Consider the following 10601-nt stretch of genomic DNA (forward strand, 5'->3'; position numbering starts at 1 on the left):
ACTTCCAAGTCCAGGTGGACACGCATCCAAAATCTGCATTTGTTATTCTTGTTCATGTTAGTCACGCAAGTCCTGAATTCAAATTTGGTTACTGGTTGGACTTTTCTCGAAAAATGCTTCATATAGTCCAACAAATATAAAAAAATCTATTGAATCCAAATTAAATGAGAAACATTTTGACACAACATACCAACCAACAGAACGGTTTTCCTTTGTTTAAAATAACTTACCATAGCCTCCAGGATCGCAGGCCATACCTTGGCCAACAGCAGAGACTAGGATGTTGTTTCTCTTTGGTCTCATTTTAAATCCATCCCCCATGTGTTGTAGCCTACTATAACCTAGAGCTAAGCTATTTCATCTTTCAGGTCTGGCCAGCGTCCAAGTTTGCAAACTCCCTTTCGTCTGTTGCTAGAATTACGTGAGAAGCCAACAATGAGGCACAATACCAAACTCATCGCTTCATCCTCAGCTCAAAAGGCAGTTTTCGACTGATTCTGAGCCACCACAAAGGTTGTCCATGCCAGCGCAGGCTGCTGGTCATTCACAGAGGGGAAGCTATTTTTTTTTTTCTAGGCAAATCATTCCATGTGTTTATTTATCTACTGTAATTTTATCTTCGTAAGGAAGACGTTAGTCAAAACGACGCCACCTCAACATTATATTTTATTGCCATTAAGGACGCTAAGAAAGTTAATCAGTCTGTTAATGAGTCATTTGTTAAAAATTTGGTCAACAACATTAATATTACCTGCCATGATGTGCAGCTTGCTAGCAGGTGGAGCTTCTTACGAGGGTACACGGGGAAAGAAACCGCAGTGTAACACAAGAGATTAGCCAAAGACAATGATAGCCGTTTTTAACTAAATCGCTGGTGATCGGTAAAGTATCCAATCAGTACAGAACAACGTAATGAGAAAGCCATAGTGGAGTTTTATATTTCAAGATCGATCGCTGATTCGCTTATTTCACTATCAATCAAAAGAGGCATTTCTATCATCCAATCATCATGCAGAAGTCCAGCGTCCAGGCCAACCCTCTGTCTCATTGACTCCCGGAGACACTGGGCGTCCAAGGGCGGGATAAAGTCCAGCATTTATCCAATGACTGTCCAGTTGAACGGCGAAAATGTGGCGAATACTATTCGTCAACATGGGGGAGGACAAGACAGACAAGCGCCTAATCTTATTCGTCGACTGTGGACGGTCGGAAGGGGTTGGCTTTGTTTGCCTTGTGCCCCAAATGACTAGCTACGGCCCTGGACTTAGCCAGAGATGTCAAAGGTTAATTAGCGGCTGGTGCTTCGTAGCTGCGAAAACGCATGTGAAACAACTGTGCATGAGAGGTTTCATTTGTGGGTGTGAGAGGGAAAAAAAATCAGTACAGTAACTCAGTACAATAGTATGTATGAGAGTGTTTCAAGAATAAAAGACCTTTTCATTACAGTACAGTGTATGTTGCATAATGTTCCCGATGGCTCTTCATACTAATGAGGGCCTGAAGCATTCAGTTGGACTCTTGGTGGATGGTATCACCTAAACAACTCTTTCATCATTTGAAAGTTTACATCCACTGGTAGTTTCTGCCTGTATTTATCTTGAGGATGCAAAAATGGATGTTTACTGCTTTCCACTGAAATAGATTAGCTGTTTAATTGTGTCATGACTGGTGGAGCGAGTGGTTGAGGGGAGATGGACCCAAAGGCGGAGAAACAAGGCTGGGAGACAAACAGGAATGAGAGTAACTTTATTGACGGAAACCAAGTAGAAGACCGGATGGGATGAGAGCGGACTGGTTGCTATGACTAGACTGTAAGTGAACAGACTTGGCATGACGTGGACAGACTTGGCAGGACAGACTTGGTTGGATGTGAGAGAGGAACACTTGGCTTGACGTTGAAAACTTGACCAGACGTGCATGGAGAACTTGACCAGACATGGAGAAACTTGACCAGATGTGGAGAACTAGACTTTTACCACGTGGGGAAACTTGATGGTGGTAACGAGGGTAAACCTACTAAACACACAACTTGGCACAAATGAAAATAACTGAACGACTCTTAAACACAAACTTGAGCATGGACCCATGACATAGACAATGATCCCACACAGACAAGACAAAACCAACTGCCTAAATACACCAACACTAACGAGATACACCTGGGGAACACAATAGGGAGAGGGTCCTGATTGGTCAACACACACTGGGAAGGGGAATGACACACAGGTGGACCAACTCAGACATAACGAGACATGGGAAACACACAAGAACATCATCTAAACACAACACACTCACCAAAATAAAACAAAACGCAACCAAACAAAGCTGAAACACAACAATTTTAAGGATGGTCCACAGGTTCTCAATGGGGTTTATGTCATTGTGTCCAAATCATGTTTTTTTTTTTTTTTTTTTTTTTTTTCTACCTTTAAACCACAAGTGTCAAACTCAGTCTTGTCACATCGTAGTTACGGATTTCCGCGGACCTGGCCCAAATGGTCCCAAAACATAGTTATTAACAACCATACATCGTAGGGCTGAGAAACACGGAAACACAGTGGGAATTGCTTGTGCTGTAGCCACAGGCTGTCTTTGAATGCATGCTATCAGATACATTTTTCAAGCTGAAAGTCCCGCTGATGGAGAGTTTCTCCTTATCCTGGCTGCTAATTCTGAAATACATTTGCAATAATTGGGATCACTGGAAACTACTGAGTTTTTTGGTATGCCGATAACCTCTGCCGTGTTTGGACAATCAAAAGAAAATAAAGAACAGCATAACTATGTGAAATTGAAAAATATCTCTTGAAATGTAACACACTGCAGTCAGAGCATTTTGAAGAATGCCGTTCATTTTTATGTCCCCACATTACATGACCTTTGGAGAGTGCATATAATGTACTTGGTGCACCGCAGTCATTCCCTAATGACCTTGATAGGTACTGCATAAGGCAAGTCGTTCTTCCTTCACAAATAGTCCTATTTCATCTTTTCACCTTGAAGAGTTAACCCACTCTCCAAGAAGAAGAAGAAAAAAAAAATAACGATTTTCTATCAGTTGTCATGATTCACCGTTGGCTTATGTAACACAAACCGTCATCGTTTTCTAAGCTCTCCTCTCCTGTTCTCTCTCTTTGTGTCGCTCTTCTCAGTCTGTCTTTCTCTCCCCATTTTCTTCACCATCGTGTAAAGTCTCAAGGGTAAACTGAATGTCCTCTTCCATTTGGCTGCTATTTTGGTCTCCATGTCAACAAGATATGAGTCACAACACCCGCCCAACGCCTGGGCACAATCACTAAAACATGTTACTATCAATAAATCAATCAACCGATTCAGTAACAGCAAAGCCATTGCTGTGCATCAGTCATCCTCAGTTAAAAGCGCTGGCCTGATCTAGGGGCAATGAATACAAGTACAGTACATGGTGGATTGAACAAAGCCTTGCACTGTATGCAACTTCTTGGCTGATTAGAAATTCTGATTCATCTGAGCCTATTTTTGCAGGCTGCTATTAAAGCACTTTCTGCAAACAAAATGAGTTGAGTTGGACTATCTGTCAAGTTTAAATACTGTTTGGCGAATTAAGTGAGGGTTGTCAAATTTGACTGGATTAGTATAAAATATGTACCTTATTTGTCTATAAGACATCTATCTTTCAAAATTTATGAACCCTCAAAAATATGTTACTTTCATACACAGATAATATGTACTTACCCATCTCAAAATGGGAGACAGACCTGTCTATAGTTGCGGAACCTGACTTTTGGACTCAAATTTGTGAAAACGTATTTAAAATGACAAAACACACTTACCCAATATAAAATCCTTCATAGAACACACAATACTGAATACATGATGAAGAAAATGGGACTCTCTGACTCCGACATTTGTCTCCAGTGTTCACACTTGTTTTCATGCTTTATGGTTGTGCACTCCAGTGATGCATTTCTGGACTAAAGTCTTGGAAAAGCTTTCCACTATATTAGACTGTACCATACCTTTATCTCCAAGCTTATGTTCACTAGGTGACTTAACAACAACCGACATACCACATAAACAATCTCAATATACACTCATAGCCTTTGCTATTGCCGCCCCGACATATATTAATACGTGGACCTAATACCCCGTCATAGTATTCCCAATGGATCTACATATAAACTTTTAAAGAAATTCTTTTTCATTTTTTCCCATTTTATTTACAGTGTCTCTCACTGTATAAACAGTGATATTGGGGTGAAAGAAGTATGCTTTATTACAGGTATGTGTTGCAGAGTGGTCCAATCATTTGGGGCAGAAAACTGAAGCGAAATGGTAAATGAAGTGTGCTTATACAGCGCTTTATCTACACTATACAGTGCCCAAGGTGCTTTACAGAGGCTCATATTTACCCATTTATACTGTACATCCAGTATATAAGGCACTGCTTGGCCCACTGGGAGCAAATTAAGGTTCAGTGTTTTTGTCCAACACTTTGACAGCGGTAAGTTGCAACCTTTCAGTCAATGGATGACCCACTCCACAAAGTTCGACCAAAGGTAGCACGGCCTTTGCGATCAAAAAGCTGCTGGAAAGTAATGTGCGGGTAGTGGTATGCTGGTGAACAGAGAACGAAGATAGTGCATGGTTTTGCCAATGAGTGTTTTATAAACATCTGCATGAAGGAAGAGACAAAGGTGTACAGTTCACAGCAGTGGGTGTTGAAGCGGATGGCAGTGTGGTGTATGTTGTCAAGCTTTTAGAGGACAATTTTTGAAGCTCAAGTTGTTGACAATATCCATAATCTAGAATTGGGAAGACAGCTACTTTTTTTTTTTTTTTTTCCCGCTAAGCAATTGAGCAGAATGTGCTTAGAAACGTTGAATGATGTTTCTTTTCAGTATCCTAGCAGTAGAAACTGTCAAGTGTCTGGACTGAACCTTGTATCAAATCTACCCGAGGTACTGTTAATGTCCCAGACAACTATTTGGGTCAGATGGTAAGTCAGGTCAGTCGGCAAAACTGTTTCTGCACTTGTACTTAGAGAGCGTTTTTATGGAACACTCTATAAAAAATTTAAACATGCTTTAGTCTGGTATACGACTTTGCTATATTTATTTGTCTTTCACAATGTTCACTGTGTTAAATTTGAATGTCATAAATAATTGCCATGAATTGGCCAACAGACATGGCTGACTTCACACTGAACTGAAACAGTAAAGATATTCATCAGGAATGAGCTGAGGCTGCAACGGCCTTCCCATATTGCACAACCAGTCTGTCAAATGTTGAAGAGGAAAGGTGGACCAAAGTGAACATTAGTCTGACATGGAAAAATCAAACATTATTTTTGTGACACAATATGCAGTATGTCGAATAAAATATAGGTAGTAAAGGAAGACACGTTACGCCCCTCCAGTCAAGTGGTTCTTGTTACAACAGGCATTTATTGGGGTTAAGCAGGGTTGTGGTGGGTGGGTGGCGGGTGTAGGTGGGGTCCGGGGGGGTCGTGGGGGGCGCTGGTGTCTGTGGACCTCACTTTGCTTCATCTATCCTTCCCTCCTTCCTCTCTTTAATTTTTCCTCTGGTCTCTTGAGAGCTCCTTAAATGATTGGAATTTAGAGGTTTCTGGGGTTGACGTAAGACTCTGGTTTTGTAACCATGTGGTGTTTAGTTGATGCTGGATTTCATTTTGATTTATCTTTCTTTTCCTTGACCTTTCCTCTGGTCTCCTGACCTTCTGAACTTCACGACTCTGGTGAGACTCTGAAGTATCCAGTTAAGCCAAGGTGAAGGATAATGGGATTCTTATTAGGTTTTAGGTGAACTAATGAGTACAAATTTACACGAATTCACATGCACACACACGCACGCGCACACGCATGCACAAGCACTCCGACACGCACGCACGCACACAAATACGCACATACGCAAGCAATGATGATAAGATGTTGAATCGGTAAGACTGCCGAATTAACAATTCTGAGCTCCCTCTTAAGAAAAAAAAACAAAAAAAACCTCAGTTTTAGTGAGAGGCTGAGAATGGAAGCCAAGAGCACAACATTTAAAGTGACATTGTGTAATATTTAGCGCCATATAAGCTAATATAATATAAGCTAATAATTAATTCCATTTTAAAACCCACTATTGATTTCAATAATATGCAAAAAAAAAAACGTTTTCTATCACACCAACATATTTTTTTTTCAAAAAACAATTTTGTTAATGAAATAAAATAAAAACAAAAATGCTTTTTGAAAAATGAAAACTAACTGAATCTGCATTTTATGTTTACAAAACTAACTAAAATAAACTATAATTTTGGCAAAAATGTCCTTCCTTTTAGTCTTTGGTAATTAATGCATGAGCCTTGGGGGTGATTTTAAATGTGATTTTAAATATTTTATTTCTATATTAACCGGAATAAAGATATTTGAAAGTGTCACACAGAAGTGACGCCAGCTAGCAGCAGCGAATAGAAAAGCACCTTCAGATGATGTCGCTCCTAGGCGTCAAATTTGCCGGCTTGACTTTTGGCACGAACGGCTTATGGAGTTAGAATCATGCCAAAACCCCGTAAACACAAAAAACGTGATCTAAGTACGCAAAACCTGATCTACGTGCACAAAACGTGATCTACGTACACACAACCTGTTCTACATGCACAAAATCTGATCTATGTACACAAAACCTGATCTACGTACACAAAACATTTTGTGTACGTAGATCACATTTTTTTTGTGTTTACAGGGTTTTAGCGTGATTCTAACTCCATAACGGCTCGTCTGCTTTTTCACTTAATTCAGCCGAAATGCAACGCTAGGTAAGAAATGTGTTACTTTTTTTATTTTACCATGGTGTTTATTAAATATTGTGCACCAATAATACACATAAATCTAAACTAAACCTAAGCATTTTGTTTTAACTAAAACTAATGAAAACTATCATAACCATAAAATCAAAACGAAATAAAAACCAACTAAAATGAAACTGCTCACTATACAAGAGGCTGCCATGTTCCGCCACCATCTTCCTGCTACGGCTAACGTAGTTAGCCATGGTCGTGCTTCCACAGCTGGTGGTCATTGCTAAGTGATTTGGGCTTCTGACGCTAGTGCAATAAATCAGCTTTTTCATAAATAAGAAAATACTTTTCAATTCATGTGAACAGTAAATGTCAAGAAAAGAGTATGATACAAAAAATGGCCTGTGATTAAGAATTTATGGGAAGAAAAGAGATATTTAAATAATAATGGTTTTATGAATCAATATTGGGGTCAAAAGAAAACTGATTTGATATTGATTATTTGATTTTTTTCACCCCAGCCCTAATACCGATTAAAAGTCCCAATTGTAGCGCTTCAACATGTCCTTTTGAATTCTCTGAAACGAGGTTTTGTCAGAATCTGGTGCTCTTGCTTCATTTATTATTATTATTATTATTATTATTGTTTTAATGTTTCAATTGCAAACAAAAAGAAATAGAGTAAAATAAAATGACATATTAAGACTTGTTATACAGCTGGTCCATTTTCGTGTCCAAGGACCTTCAACAGAGATGCAAAAACAACAAAAATGAACAAATATGCAGACAATAAACATTCAAATACTACAACAAATTAAAATAGAACTAAAATAAGAAATTGTGTTTTCACAAAATTGAAATGTTACTTCTATAATATACAGTAAGTGAAAAGGAAAGGAAGCACAGTTGATCATGGCTGATAGTATCTTTCCTACCAGTCTTGTGAAAAACGAATGAATAATTTGTAAGCCAATGTCCTCAATGAGAGACATCAGAGGGTTGAATCGAATCACTGGATGTCTCCAGTGCACATATTTCTGCCAGTATAGTTAAGCAAGGCTTTCCTAAAGACCTTGAGGCGCTTGTATGTTTAATGAGATGCTGTTAATAAAGGAGTCATGAGGCAAAAGAACACGGAGCAAGTGAAGCACTGAAGGAGCAGTAACATTATGTCCCATATCGACTGGAAACATAACTTCCTCTTACTCAATACAGAGGTTTTGATATTTTTGCACATTTCATGCGAAAAACAGCTTTAATGATTTCTATTTTATAACTGCATTGTCATGTTTTGATTCCGTGTGGTTAGGTTTTGTTTTAATGTTAGGTGTTATTGTAGTGTTTTGTCCTGAGTGCTCCCCTTGTCTCGTCATGGTTAACTTCGTCCACCTGCGTGTATCTTCCCTTCCCAGTATGTGTGACCAATCGGTGCGACCGGTACTATCGCATCCGGTCAAGTCATGACGACCGGTCCTATCGCATCCGGTCAAGTCATGGCGACCGGTCCTCTCTCGTTCAGTCCAGTCATGGCGACCGGTCCTCCTCGCTCAGTCCAGTCATGGTGACCAGTCCTCCCTCGTTCAGTCCAGCCTTGGCGACCAGTCCTCTCTCGCTCAGTCCAGCCTTGGCGACCAGTCCTCTCTCACTCAGTCCAGCCTTGGCGACCAGTCCTCCCTCGCTCAGTCCAGGCTTGGTGACCAGACCTCCCTCGTTCAGCCCAGCCTTGGCGACCAGTCCTCCCTCACTCAGTCCAGCCTTGTCGACCAGTCCTCTCTCGCTCAGTCCAGCCTTGGTGACCAGTCCTCTCTCGCTCAGTCCAGCCTTGGTGACCAGTCCTCTCTCGCTCAGTCCAGCCTTGGTGACCAGTCCTCTCTCGCTAAGTCCAGCCTTGGGCTCAGTCCAGCCTTGGCGACCAGTCACCCCTCACTCAGTCCAGCCTTGGCGACCAGTCCTCTCTCACTCAGTCCAGCCTTGGCGACCAGTCCTCCCTCGCTCAGTCCAGGCTTGGTGACCAGACCTCCCTCGTTCAGCCCAGCCTTGGCGACCAGTCCTCCCTCACTCAGTCCAGCCTTGTCGACCAGTCCTCTCTCGCTCAGCCCAGCCTCGGTGACCGGTCCTCTCTCGTTCAGTCCAGTCATGGCGACCGGTCCTCCTCACTCAGTCCAGTCATGGTGACCAGACCTCCCTCGTTCAGCCCAGCCTTGGCGACCAGTCCTCCCTCACTCAGTCCAGCCTTGTCGACCAGTCCTCTCTCGCTCAGCCCAGCCTTGGTGACCAGTCCTCTCTCGCTCAGTCCAGCCTTGGCGACCAGTCCTCCCTCGCTCAGTCCAGGCTTGGTGACCAGACCTCCCTCGTTCAGCCCAGCCTTGGCGACCAGTCCTCCCTCACTCAGTCCAGCCTTGTCGACCAGTCCTCTCTCGCTCTGCCCAGCCTCGGTGACCAGTCCTCTCTCGCTAAGTCCAGCCTTGGGCTCAGTCCAGCCTTGGTGACCAGTCACCCCTCACTCAGTCCAGCCTTGGTGACCAGTCCTCTCTCGCTCAGTCCAGCCTTGGTGACCAGATCTCTCTCGCACAGTCCAGCCTTGGGCTCAGTCCAGTCTTGGTGACCAGTCCTCTCTCGCTCAGTCCAGCCTTGGCGACCAGTCCTCCCTCGCTCAGTCCAGGCTTGGTGACCAGTCCTCCCTCGTTCAGCCCAGCCTTGGCGACCAGTCCTCTCTCGCTAAGTCCAGCCTTGGGCTCAGTCCAGCCTTGGCGACCAGTCAATTACAATCGGGTCCATCCACCACGTCCATGCACCACCAACCGTGACATGCATGATGGAGGGTTTATCAATTGTGTGTGTTTGTTTTACAACTGATGTCCCACTACACAAAAATACCCACCCATGGCAGAGGAACACAAGAGTGCCTTGTGTCACACCAGGTCACAGCTCATGTTGTCTTGGTCATGTGTCAACCGTATGTAATCTTTGTATTTCTGTCCAAAATGTAAGACAGTCAGACTAAAGTAAAACTGCTGTTCAGTTTTAAGTTAATTAGGTGTAACCACAACTCCAGCCCGATTCCAATACAATGTTCCCTCGCTATAACGCAGTTCAATTTTCACGGACTCGTTCTTTCGCGGATTTTTATTTTTATTTTTTTTTTGTGCAATTTTGTAATCACTTAATCAATTCATCAATAATCAATTAAGTTTTTAGTTTGTGTTGTTTTTTCCTTCAAAAAATATGTTGGAAATAAACTTGAAAGCACCTCTCGAGTAATGTGCACTACACTATAATGACCATGAACAGAGAGGTGCTGGTTTCCAAAAGAGGCACTGTCAAGCAGAAGGCACAAAAAAACACCCAAGAAAACACAGCCCACTGTAAAGTATGTTCAAAGGCTGTTACAAGGTACAAGTAAAAGAACGCTGGGAACAGTCAATATCACACCTTTTCTTAATGGTCAGATGTGTTTGGCTGCTTCACACATGCACAACCTTTCCTCTCACCCTAATATCCTTCCGTCCATCGTTCATCAGGCAGCTCATGCGTCATTCTCATTGTTATCTTGCAAGCGGCCCGTGTCATGATGACATTTCATCACCACATCTTCAAATAGTTAATTAGATTTCACTTTTCCCAACTATGTTCACACTTGTATAAGGATATGGGATAATGTATATGTAATGGGTCAGCGTTCTCATTTTTTCAAAAGCTACATTCATCGTGATGTAGAAAGTAACATTCTGGCTATACCTAAATTACTGAGATTTATGTTGAAAAAAAAAAAAGTAGATTTGTACATCCAGGTACATCTTAATAACAATCGATATCT

Source organism: Festucalex cinctus, chromosome 4 (assembly GCF_051991245.1).
Source record: "Festucalex cinctus isolate MCC-2025b chromosome 4, RoL_Fcin_1.0, whole genome shotgun sequence".
NCBI classification, from domain to species: domain Eukaryota; kingdom Metazoa; phylum Chordata; class Actinopteri; order Syngnathiformes; family Syngnathidae; genus Festucalex; species Festucalex cinctus.